This window comes from Podarcis bocagei (assembly GCF_964188305.1).
Source record: "Podarcis bocagei genome assembly, chromosome: 17".
In the NCBI taxonomy this organism is placed as follows: domain Eukaryota; kingdom Metazoa; phylum Chordata; class Lepidosauria; order Squamata; family Lacertidae; genus Podarcis; species Podarcis bocagei.
In genome coordinates this window covers 8,062,885-8,075,086 of record NC_138143.1, presented here as the reverse complement: position 1 = coordinate 8,075,086, position 12,202 = coordinate 8,062,885, and the positions used below count along the sequence as shown (strand labels likewise).

The 12,202-nt window shown below is 50.6% G+C and overlaps 1 long non-coding RNA gene across 1 annotated transcript in view; it reads right to left on the bottom strand.

Moving 5' to 3' along the window:
- The window catches only part of LOC308576462, a 33,483-nt gene extending 23,367 nt beyond the window's left edge, over positions 1-10,116 (bottom strand). The window contains exon 1 of the long non-coding RNA XR_014003246.1: positions 10,019-10,116. This is a non-coding gene — a long non-coding RNA (uncharacterized lncRNA). The remainder of the gene's footprint in view (positions 1-10,018) is intronic.
- Positions 10,117-12,202: the final 2,086 nt, after the last annotated feature.

The window sequence follows — 12,202 nt, the reverse complement described above, 5'->3', positions numbered from 1 at the left end:
TCTGATGGGTTGGAAAGATGAAGTAGCTTCAGGAAGCAACAGGAGGGGAAACATAACATGTAGTTGGGGCTTGCATATGGCTGCTGGACCATGTTCTGCCCACCTGTACTCTTGCACCTGCAGAATACCTCCGTCTGCCTTCCTTCCCTGACCACCCACCCTGCTGGAGCGACAGCCATTGTGCTAAGGTGATTCACAATCTCTTTACACGGATGCAGAAATTCTTCTACAGAAGGATTTCCCATTCCATTGACCCATTTTCTGCTAAAAGTTTGCTTTCAGATTATGAATCTGTAGGTAGGGGCCTGTCCTTCAACACTTTAGGTACTGTGCTTAGCCGTAGGTACTATGTAAATACAGATTACATACAGTTGTGCCTCGCAAGACGAAAATAATCCGTTCCGTGAGTCTCTTCGTCTAGCGGTTTTTTCGCCTTGCGAAGCAACCCTATTTGCGGCTTAGCAGATTAGCGCTAATAGCGGTTTAGCGGATTAGCGGCTATTAAAGGCTTAGCGGCTTAGCAGCTAAAAGGCTATTAGCGGATTAGCGCTATTAGCGGTTTAGTGGCTATTAAAGGCTTAGCGGCTATTAAAGGCTTAGCGGCTAAAAGGCTATTAGCGGATTAGCGGCTTAGAAAAAGGGGGGGAGCGGAAAAAAATCGGAACACTCGCAAGACATTTTCGTCTTGCGAAGCAAGCCCATAGGGAAATTCATCTTGCAAAGCAGCTCAAAAACAGAAAACCCTTTCGTCTAGCGGGTTTTCCATCTTGCGAGGCATTCGTCTTGCGGGGCAGCACTGTATTTATTAATAAAGCATAAAACATGAATGTCTTTGGGATTAAAAAAAAGTCTTCAAAGTACAGCCTGGGTGATTAAACCAGAATAACTGACAACTCTGCTAATGCACATTACATGTGACACACACACACGGAACCTCATAGGATTGTAGAGTTGGAAAAGACCCTCAGGGTCATCTATTTCAACCCCCCACAATGCAGGAAACTCAACTAGATCGTACATGACAGGCGGCCATCCAACCCCTGCTTTAAACCCTCCAAGGAAAGGGAGTCCACTACCTCCTATGTGTACAAAGATGTGCATCCTCTCATAGGGACAGGCTGGCTGTGTCTGGCAGCTTGTATTAGTGTGTTTGCATGTGTGTGCATGGAGACAGTGGAGGTGGGCAACGTCCTAAATCGGGGTCCCCAAACTAAGGACCGTGGGCCGGATAAGGCTCGGGGGACTCGTTTATCTGGCCCGTGGCGACCCCCGCTGCCCGCTCTTACCGGTGCTGCGCTGCGCGGCTGCCCATTTCCGGGTCGGAGGAGCACCAGAAATAGCTTGTGCGCATGCGCAAGAGTCATTTGCGCATGCACAGGTGTTATTTCTGGTGCACATCTGGGTCAGAGGCCGGTGCACATGCACACAAGCTATTTCCGGTGCTCCTCTGACCTGGAAGTGCGCTGGAAATAGTGTGTGCGCACGCGTATGGGCACGCGCTCACCTGCCCTCTGGCCCGCCACACTGGATTGGCGCTGGAGACACCTCCCAGAGGCGCAGTAAGTTTGCTGACCCCTGTCCTAAATTACCTGCCTCTCTAACATGGAGGAGAGGTCCATCTATAGTAACTCCGCAGGCCTCTAACCAGGGGCCCATTTTCCCTTTTCATAGCAAATTTTGGTGGGTGAAACCTCCTAGAGCTATAAATAAAACTCTGCAGAGCAGTAATGATAGCTCTGCAGCGCCCGAGATCCACATCAGCTCCCCATACTAAGTCACATTCACAACAGCGCAAACCCCTCCCCGCCCCTGCCATTCTAAAAATAAAGCTGACCACTCTGCCTGGAAGCCAGGGGCTCGGTGGAAGATGGAGCTGCAAAGAGGCACTTACAGCAGCCAGAGGACATCTCTCAGCTCCTTCAGACATGGCTCCAAAAGGCCCAGCCCCAGATGAGAGTACGAAAAGTTTCTGGGTAGCCGAACTACACATTACTTGGAAGCAGGTGCCAACAATTCTCCACTCATGGTCTTTTTCGCAAAACAGTAGCTGAAGGTTCTGATCCAGTTTTGGAATGGCTACACAGAGGGAAGTGGGGATTAACCCACCCCCTGCCCTGATTTTTGTTTTAACCTGCCCAGCGTGATTTTATGCTGTGTTGGAGTTGTAATTATTTTGAAGGCTGCTATGAAAATAATTACAACTCCAACACAGGATGGAATAGTGGCTAAATCATCACCTTTACCTCAACCACCATCCATTTCACATAGGGGAGCTAGGGACAGATCCCTGCAGCATCCCTAAGGACAGGGACATTGTGGGAGGGGGGCTGGGAATGGGGCTTTGTGCAGTTCAACACATTCCCACTCATTACGAGCAGCATGTAGAACAGAAGCTTCAGAAGAATAGAAGCTCTGCAGAATCTCTCCACCACCTTTTCCAAGTGCAGCACAGCACAGCAGGACACACAGGTGATTCTTCCTGGCTGGAATGTGGTAAGGTAAAGGTAAAGGACCCCTGACAGTTAAGTCCAGTCACAAACGACTCTGGGGTTGCGGCACTCATCTCGCTTTACTGGCCAAGTAAAGTACTGCGTTTGTCCGCAGACAGTTTTTCTGGGTCATGTGGCCAGTAGGACTAAGCCGCTTTTGGCGAAACCAGAGCAGCAAACGGAAACACCGTTTACCTTCCCGCCGGAGTGGTACCTATTTATCTACTTGCACTTTGACGTGCTTTTGAACTGCTAGGCTGGCAGGAGCAGAGACCGAGCAACGGGAGCTTACCCCGTCACGGGGATTCGAACCGCCGACCTTCCAATCGGCAAGCTCAGTGATACCAGACTACAATAATGCCTCTTGCTTGCCTGGATGGAGGATGGAATGTACTCCAATGTTCAAAGGCAGAGGTCACCTCCATTGCTCCCATCTAGCCCAGCCCACCACACAGTCTCCAAGAGATTGGCCAGGAAAGGAAGGCAGCCCTTGGGGTGAAAAGGCGAGCCCAAAGCTCTGTCTCCTTCATGACAACTGTTGCCGCATCATTACCAGTTATTACGGAAAGCAAAACAGCAGAGAAATAACTTGAGGACTAAACTGGAGGGTGGAGTGGGAATAAGGATGGTTTTGCTGGATCTGATCGGAGGGTCCATCGAGACCAGTTGTGGGGAACCTTTGGTCCTCCAGATGCTGCTGGAGACCCCATCCACCCTGGCCATTAACCGTGCTTTCTGGGACTGTTGGAAGTTCTAGTTCAGCAATACCTGGAGGACCAAGGTCTCCCCCTGTCCTGGCCTAGATGTTTTTTCTAACATTAGTCAGCCAAATGCCCCTTGGAAAGCTCACAAGCAGTGGAAGAAGCAAAGATCACCAGTGTCGAAGCAATGATTCTTCAACATCAACTTCGTTGGACTGGTCAGGTTGTTTGGATACCTGATTATCGTCTGCCAAAGCAACTCCTCTATTCCGAACTTAAAAATGGAAAGCAGAATGCTGGTGGTCAACAAAAGAGGTTTAAAGGCTCTGTCGAGGCAAATCTAAAAAAATGTAGTATAACCACCGGCAACTGGGAAACACTGGCCTGCGAGCGCTCCAATTGGAGAACAGCCTTTACCAAAGGTGTCACGGGCTTGGAAGACGCTCAAACATAGGACGAAAGGGAGAAATGTGCTAAGAGGAAGGCAGGCTTAGGAAACCCTCACCGTGATCAACTCCTGCCTGGAAACATATGTCCCCACTGTGGAAGGACGTGTGGATCCAGAACTGGCCTCCACAGTCACAGACTCACTTTTAAAACCATGTTCATGGAAGACAATCTTACTCGGCTAAGAGTGATTGCCAAAGAAGAAAGAGGAAAGCTCACAAGCAGTGCATGGAAGCAATGCACCTTCTCATGTGGTTTGTCCTCAACCAACCAATCAAAATCCAATTTTTAAAAGTTGGGTGATGCAATTGCGAGTCCCATGCATCCCCTCTGTATTGATCTTTAGTCCTTTCAAAGTCTCCCATTCCCAAGGTGTCTTGGGGGCAAGTCCTAATGGCCAAAAAGGCATGGAGCTGGTTTACATCAGTAATGTAGACAGGACCATAGTCGGCAAAAGAAGTGGTTGGGAGAAAGATGAGTCACAAAGCAGGTGCTGGTAACTTTTTAGAACGATAATAATTTGGGTGAAAGGTGTTGCAAAAGCAACTTCACAGGCATCAAAGAAACGCAGCTCTTGTTCCTCCAAGATTGTTGAAGCAGACCCTTCCTGTCTGCAACCAGCTTTCACCTTCCCGTTGGGAATCCCCGCCTCTCCCTGCAAACATGAGCTCACTGGCATTTGGATGGGCTTGGCTCTGCCTCCCATTCACTTGGACAGAGCAGGAATCCTCTGAATGAGGCCTGGTCTCTCTCCAAAAATAACCGAACCCTTTGAGAGCCAAAACACTTGTGCCTCTCCAGAGATCAGCAAGTTTCTTTAGATCAGGTCAAAACTGAGAAGCTGGAAAGAAACTGTGACTCAGCACAGGCCAGAGCAGCAATGCTAGTGGCATTAGAGAGACAGGATTCTGCTCCAGTGGGAGCTCACAGCTTTTCCAGGACTGATCTCAAATCCTGGGGTCTACACAACTCCAGACAAGACTGTTAGATGCCTCTTAAGGTGCATGTAAGGTGTGAAGAAAAATACAAAAAGCATGAGCAGGGAGGACTGATACTTGACAGTGCCTGAGATAATCAACACTGTCTACAAGACCAGAGCAGACACGGAGAAGAATAACAGAATCTTAGCGTCGGAAGGGACCCAAGGGTCATCTAGTCCAACCCGCTGCAATGTAGGAATCTCAGCTAACACTGAGTAACATTTTCTTCCCCTAGATAGATAGATAATTTCTTACGGTCGGAGGCCAGCTTATAAAACACACTTGGGGGTACAATCCCAGAAGGAAAACAAACATTTAAAACGATGTACAACAATAAATTTAAAATTTATAAATGCGATAAGCTTATAGACACTTTAAACTTTAAGATAAGCTACTGCACAGAGATGACTCAGAGTTACCCATGGAACCAAGTTTGGGGATTTTCTTAACAAACTAGTTTGGGTTGGGGGATGGTCTGCGCCTACAGATCTGTACACAGAATCTGGTGACTATCCGGGTCGTCTTATAATCTTTGCCTAACAGGAAAAGGTCAAATTTTTGCTTTTCCGGGAGGTCAGCGAGCCTCACCAGCAGGGGATCAATGGTCTCGCTACGTGCCTCTTCATAAAAGATACATCTAAAGAACAAGTGCTCTGGGCTTCCTATATCCTTCAATGAACAGGTGCAAAGTCTCTGAGCATATGGGACTTTTTAAAAGGATCCTTCCAGGACTGGCAAGGGCAGAGCTGAACTTCTGGCGAGTGTAAAAGCCCTTCTTGCATTTTTGGATACGAGAAAGAAAAGATATGCTGCCGGTGCGGCTATATCTCTCTCGATTTCTCCAATTTTATAGTTGGGGCACCTTGAGTCCTGTTGTCTCTCGGTGTCTATGATTCTTTGCCCGACCATAGCTTTTGCCTGGCCCAACCATTTTCTTCCCCTGCTGCATTCACGAGGAAAATCCATTTTCTGAAGGTGCTATCAGCAACACAGGATGCCACTGCTGAGATGTATGCCCCTACTAACCAATGGGAGATATAAAGCTGTAACTTGTATGCTTGGCTTCATGCTGATCTGATTCTTTCTTGGAGTGGTGGTGAATTCACCTCAAAGGGACTCACTTGCCGCCACAGCAGCGTGTTGCCCCCCTTTCACTCACGTTCTGAACGTTCTTGTTTCTGGGAAACAGCTGCAGGTGTGTATCTTTGTAACATCTCCAGCACATCTCTGAGATTCATGGATGGCCAGTGTATTTCTGGGACCTCTGCCAGTTATCAGATCGCCCAACTACTGACACATTGAAAAGATGAGTAACAACGGCCCGCCTTTTTTTTGCATCTTGGGAATTTGCTGGGAGATGCAGCATGGGGTGAAGATCTCAGGTGAAGGCAGCGGAAGTCATGTGAAGTTGTTGGGTCTTTCTTCCCACTCTGAGAAGGCTATGGAGTTTTTACTGAATAGGAAGTACAGTATCTTCTGTCAGGGAACTGGCCCCACTTTTGGAAGAAAATGTTGCATAACTTGTCATTCCTACATCCAAGGCAGATTCCCAGTCCCTTGTTTAGCCTCCAATCCTATGCCTACCAACTTAAGCTCCAGTAAACTCAACTGCACTTATTTCTGAGTGGACATTATAGGATTGCACTATTAAGAACAAGTGAGTTAAGAAAGCCTGTGGAGCCACAGACTGCTCTTATTCAGAGGCTGCTGTGTTTAAAAACCAAACAAAATCCTGAGACCTTGCGGCCATGGCCAAATTAACAAATTTTATAAGAAGACTGTAAAAAATGGAATACTGGACACCATTTATTGAATCCTGTAGATGCAATTCATGAATGCTAAGCCCATGTTCATGCTTTGACATGAATTAAGATAAATACTAATTTTCAAACAAGTGTCTCTCCAAAGCTACAAAAATATTCAATTAGTTTGATTTAGGTGTACCTCAAGTCTCTATCATGTCTATAGACACCCCCTGTTATAGTTACCCCCACCTCTAACATCATCATAGCTTAATGATGGGTGCTTAATAGTTCTTTTTTTAAAAAAAAAAATCAACCCACAACACCTTGCTGGCTGCTACTGTCCAAAGCACAAATGTTTTATGTACAAGTCCCACAACAATTGTTTTCATTTACTTAGTGAGTTTTACTGTGTTAGGCCAGGGCACAGGGGCAATGCCATTCTACAACGCTGCCAGCCTTTAAATGAGCCAAAAACTGCCTTCTCATCTACCATCTTGAAAGCATCACCATGCAAGTTCCCCTTCAAACTATTACATGGACTTTGATAAGCCCATTTCCAGGTTGCAGAAGTGGCAGGCACCTCAATAATCCGATATCTTTTACGCTGCTAGTATGAAAACTTGCTATTCAAAGTTTTCTCTTTACTTCTCTGTGACAATAGGATCTAGGCAGGCTCTAGGATGGATCTGTACAGTGTGAACAGACACCAGCTGCGGTTCTCTTTGCCTCGTTGTGTTAGCGAGGCCTCTGTACAAGGTCCTGGGTGACAAAGAGCAGATGAATATTCAGGAGCGTGTGGCTCTGCTGCCCGTATCACAGCAAGGTCAACTTGTACCAGTTAGCAATATATTCACTGCTACGGACGAAAAGAGTGTCATCTATAGCAAGGTAGACTCTGACTTAAATGGGAAGAAATGCAGTTAGCTGGTCACTTTCTGAAACCATTTTGCCAGCTCCCAATGTCTTCCTAACTGCAAAAGGAGAATATGCAAGGCATATTGCAGAACTGTACTGTGTATTGTTGCTTAGTAAGAAACTTTGGATTAATCACCTACAGAACTTTTTTTTGCAGGTTCCTTGCAAATGCACTGTTAAGTCTTTGTCTCTGAGTGCCCCCTCCCTCTTTAACGTCACAAAATGAATACTCCATCTCTCATCTGAGGCAAATGCCCCTTATGAAGCAGACTTTTAAGAGTCTCTCTGAGCACGTACAGATTGCACTGAGCAACTTTGGTCTGATTCCACAGGCTTAAAAGCAGGGCAACTTGCATGAGCCAAGGACAGGTTTCCCACAAAATCCAGAGCCGTGCACCCATCTTTAGAAAATAAATGCTGCTCCGCCTCCCTTTAAAGGATGAAGTTCAGATACATAATGGGACTTTTAATGCTCATCGCTTACCAAAGTACTTCTGCACAACAGCTATATCTCCTGCAACTACTGATATTTCTCTGGCCATACCTGTTCGTTCCACAGTGGCAGATGAGAATTAGTTTTGATTATGCCAACTTCAATCATCAAGCAACACAGCACAGCAGCAAAAGGCACATTCCTGCCCAGTGCCTCACATCCATTTCAAGTTCTGCGTGGGTGGCAAGAGGCCATGCCACGCCAAGGCAATTGGGCTGCCCTCAAAAACTGCACCACACAATCCAAGAGGCAAAGTTCACCCAAGGCTGCTCTGCTACCATCTCCCTGAGTGCCAAGGCACAAGCCTCCAGGCGGAGAGCGTTTTCCTGGAGGATCATGTCACAAAGGCAGCTTCCGTGGCATTCTGAGTGGTGCAGCTGGAGAGAGATGCTTATGGAGTCGGGCCATTCCTGAAGATGCTTCAACCAGAGCCTGGCCAGCAGCTCAGGTTTATGGAGGGTTGCCACACCTCTACATCACCTGTGCTGTAGAATCAAGGAGCCAGCCCCCAACCCCCACTGCAAGGGCCAGATTGGGGGCCGGAGGCACTCTAGTTGCTGACTCCTGACCGAGAGAGCAGACGAATGGAGCAGAAATACACTTCCACACACTTCTCACACACCTCATGTAAGATTCCCACAAGACAAAAGGAACAAAAGGAGCAAGAGTTCTAGGTGCACCAGGTACATCTGCTTGTCTCCCTCCATCCCAGCAGACTCCACAAAAGTTTCATATTCCCACTGTGACCGTTTTGACTGAAGTCTGACAGCAGCTCAGAACTGGTCCCCTGCCAGGACCTGCTATTGACCAGCCTAATCCCGAGATCAGGGCAAACTGCTAGAAGCCCCAGGGCAGAAGTCCTCATTTCTAGCAAAGGGACACCCTTGCTTCACCAGGCCCAAGGGTCCGCTCTGCCCCCCCCCCCATGTCCACACTTCTCTAGGGGTTCCTTTTTGCTAATGTACTTCATCGCTGTTGAGATGCCTCTAAGCCTGAGATGAAGGGGAATTTCACCCATCGCAATGTCTCACTTCCCTAAATGGCAAAAAACCCACAACCAAAACCATTTCTCATCTGGGAAAAAATCTTAAATTAGTCTTCCCTTACCCGCTTACGAAAGGGAGACGGGGGGCAAATGCGGCGGGGAGTGATTGGAAATGCGATTAGGACTTCAAAAGCACATGAACTTCTGATGGCGAGAGCAGACTCCGGCCTCGCCTCGCCTCCCCCCTCCCCCCCTTGTCGCCTGCGGGGGAGGCCACGCGGTGTCGCTTCGCCCTCCCTCCCTCCGCCGTCTGGGGCTGCCCGTGACCAGCAGATTTAAGGCCCGGCGCGCCGTCACGCCGCTCCAGCTTTCCCACTTGATCCTGACCGCAGACAGGAGGGGAAGGGGCCGCCGGGCGGCGACCTTCCCTCCCAGGAGCGTCTGGAAGGGAGGAGGGGGGCGGGGATGGGGGTTAGCACTCCCGCCGCCGCCGCCGCCCGAGGTGCTCCGCGATCCTTCCCGGGGTGGGGTGGGGTGGCCTTGGGGGAGCCTCCGCCACCGCCGCCTTACTCACGGCTCCTCCTTGGATCGCTCTCGCCGGGGCGGGGCGGCGAAGACGGCGTTGGCTGGAGGGGGGGGGGCGCGCTCCGGCTCTGCCTTCCCTTTGTGTGCCGTTTCCTTCCCGGCCGCGGCCGCGAGTGGCACTTGGCGAAGAAGGGGCGCCGTGGGAGCCGAGCGGAGTCCTCCTTTCTTCGCGCTTTCCGGAGCGGAGATGAAGGGCGGGCGGGCGGGCAGGGGGCGGGGATGGTTAGAGACCCTCTCCCTCCCTCCCTCCTGGCTGGCGTCTGCGAAGAGGCTCGGCGGGGAAAGTTGGATAGAGGCGCGGCGGGCGGGCGGGCGGGGCGGCCCCGCTGCTCCCTCCGCGGAAAGAAAAGAAAACAAAACAAAGCAACAAACAAACAATCAAATAGCCTCGAGGGGGAGGAGGCCGGGCGGCCGCCGGTCCCTGCCACGCTCTCCTGGCCTCGCAGGTCGCTCGGCGGATGCTCTTTTCCCACGGGCGCGACGGGGCGGGCGCGCCGTCGGACAGCGCGCATCCTCCCGCGCTCCCCGGTGGCGGCCACGCCGGACGCGGCGGCGGGAAGGGAGCCCGTGACCTTGTTTCGCTTGGGGCCAAAGCGGCAGAGAGCTCAAGCTGCTCCCGGATCGCGCCCGCGCTTGGCAAGGGATCGCGCCTCCTCCTCCTCCTCCTTGCCTCCCCACCTCAGCCCGTCCGGCGCCGGCTCCGCTCGCTCCCGGTCCCCGTTCAAATCCACGTCGCGACCCGACCCGTCTTTATAGGAGCGAGAGCTCGACGTTTTACATATACATCCCATATGTGGGCAGTTTTCAGGGAAGAGGTGGGGTGGGTCAGATGAGCGCCGAAGATGCTACCCGATTGGCTGATCGGGAAGCCCCGGACTCCTCTTATTGGCCGCGAGCCCCGAAGATTGATTTTTCCCCTTTCCCCCCTTTTTTTTCAAAAAAGAGAACGGTCTTGGGTATCAGAGGGAGGATTTTGCAGACAAGCTCGCCAAGGAGCAGACATTAACCCCCAGCGCGCCGGACAGACGCGCGAGGGAGGCAGCAGGCGCGGCCGGATAGCCAGCATTCCCCAAGGTGCATGAGAAATGGATCCATCCAGTGGCGTAGCGTGGGGGGTGCAGGGGGTGGCGGCCGCACGGGGCGCAACATCTGGGGGTTAGGGTTAGGGGGCGCAAATCCACGGGTTAGGGGGCGCAAATTACTTGCCTTGCCCCGGGTGCTGACAACCCACGCTACGCCACTGGATCCATCCCACGCCTCTTCCTAAGGCTGGCTGGGCTGCCACCTCCCCGGGTTTCCGGCCTTGCTCCTGTGCCGCTGCTAACACAGATGCGCAGAAATGAGCCGGGGGAGGCTTTGCTGGGGGAGCATCTCCGTGCCAGATCTTCTGCTCTCCAAGGTGCTGGTAAAGATACAGGATCAGGGCCCCCGAGGAAGAAGGAAGTTGACTGCCTGGCTGGGATGACTCCCATGCAGAGGGGACAAGGGTGTTCTTTTGTCACAGCGAATGGGGGGCAAGGGCAGCTTGGCCTCTGGAGGGGTGGGGTGAGAATAAAAGAGGCCCCAACCAGGATCGCTTCTTTGATCCCACTATTCAGAAGAGCCTTACTCTAACGTGGGCAGACAAGCCCACACCTCTCGAGTTGTTTTCATTTATTTACAGTGGTACCTCGGGTTACAGACGCTTCAGGCTACAGACTCCGCTAACCCAGAAATAGTACCTCGGGTTAAGAACTTTGCTTCAGGATGAGAACAGAAATCGCGTGGCAGTGAAGCAGCAGTGGGAGGCCCCATTAGCTAAAGTGGTGCTTCAGGTTAAGAACAGTTTTAGGTTAAGAACGTACCTCCGGAACGAATTAAGTTCTTAACCCGAGGTACCACTGTAACACTTGTAATGTCACAAACACTATGGGCAATATGGAACTTTGCTTCAGGATGAGAACAGAAATTGTGCTCCGGCTGCGCGGTTGCAGCGGGAGGCCCCATTAGCTAAAGTGGTGCTTCAGGTTAAAAACAGTTTCAGGTTAAGAACAGACCTCCGGAACGAATTAAATACTTAACATGAGGTACCACTGTATTGGTGAAAAATGCTACACACACCTCTGAAGGTTATGTACTATGCAGGGGCCCATTCAAGTGACCTACACAACCCCTCCATTTATATCAGTGGCACCTGGGCAAGAGAACCCTCCCAGCTGTTAGACCTGCCTGTCTCCCACTAGGCTGTCCTTAAGGGTGTCAACTTCTGAAAAGCTTGCTGCTTTTACACCACCAGTGGCTGCAACTAAATGTGAGTCCCAGGAAAGGAAGGCTGGACCATCTACAGTGGTACCTCAGGTTAAGAACTTAATTCGTTCCGGAGGTCCGTTCTTAACCTGAAACTGTTCTTAACCTGAGGTACCACTTTAGCTAATGGGGCCTCCCGCTGCCACTGCGCCACCGCCATGCAATTTCTGTTCTCATCCTGAAGCAAAGTTCTTAACCCGAGGTACTATTTCTGGGTTAGCGGAGTCTGTGACCTGAAGCATCTGTATCCTGAAGCGTCTGTAACCCAAGGTACCATTGTATTTTGCATTCTTCACTTTTTAGCCAATACAGTGGTACCTCGGGTTAAGAACTTAATTCGTTCTGGAGGCCTGTTCTTAATCTGAAACTGTGGTGCCAGTGTGGTGTAGTGGTTAAGAGCGATAGACTCGTAATCTGGGGAACCAGGTTCGCGTCTCCGCTCCTCCACATGCAGCTGCTGGGTGACCTTGGGCCAGTCACACTTCTCTGAAGTCTCTCAGTCCCACTCACCTCACAGAGTGTTTGTTGTGGGGGAGGAAGGGAAAGGAGAATGTTAGCCGCTTTGAGATTCCTTCG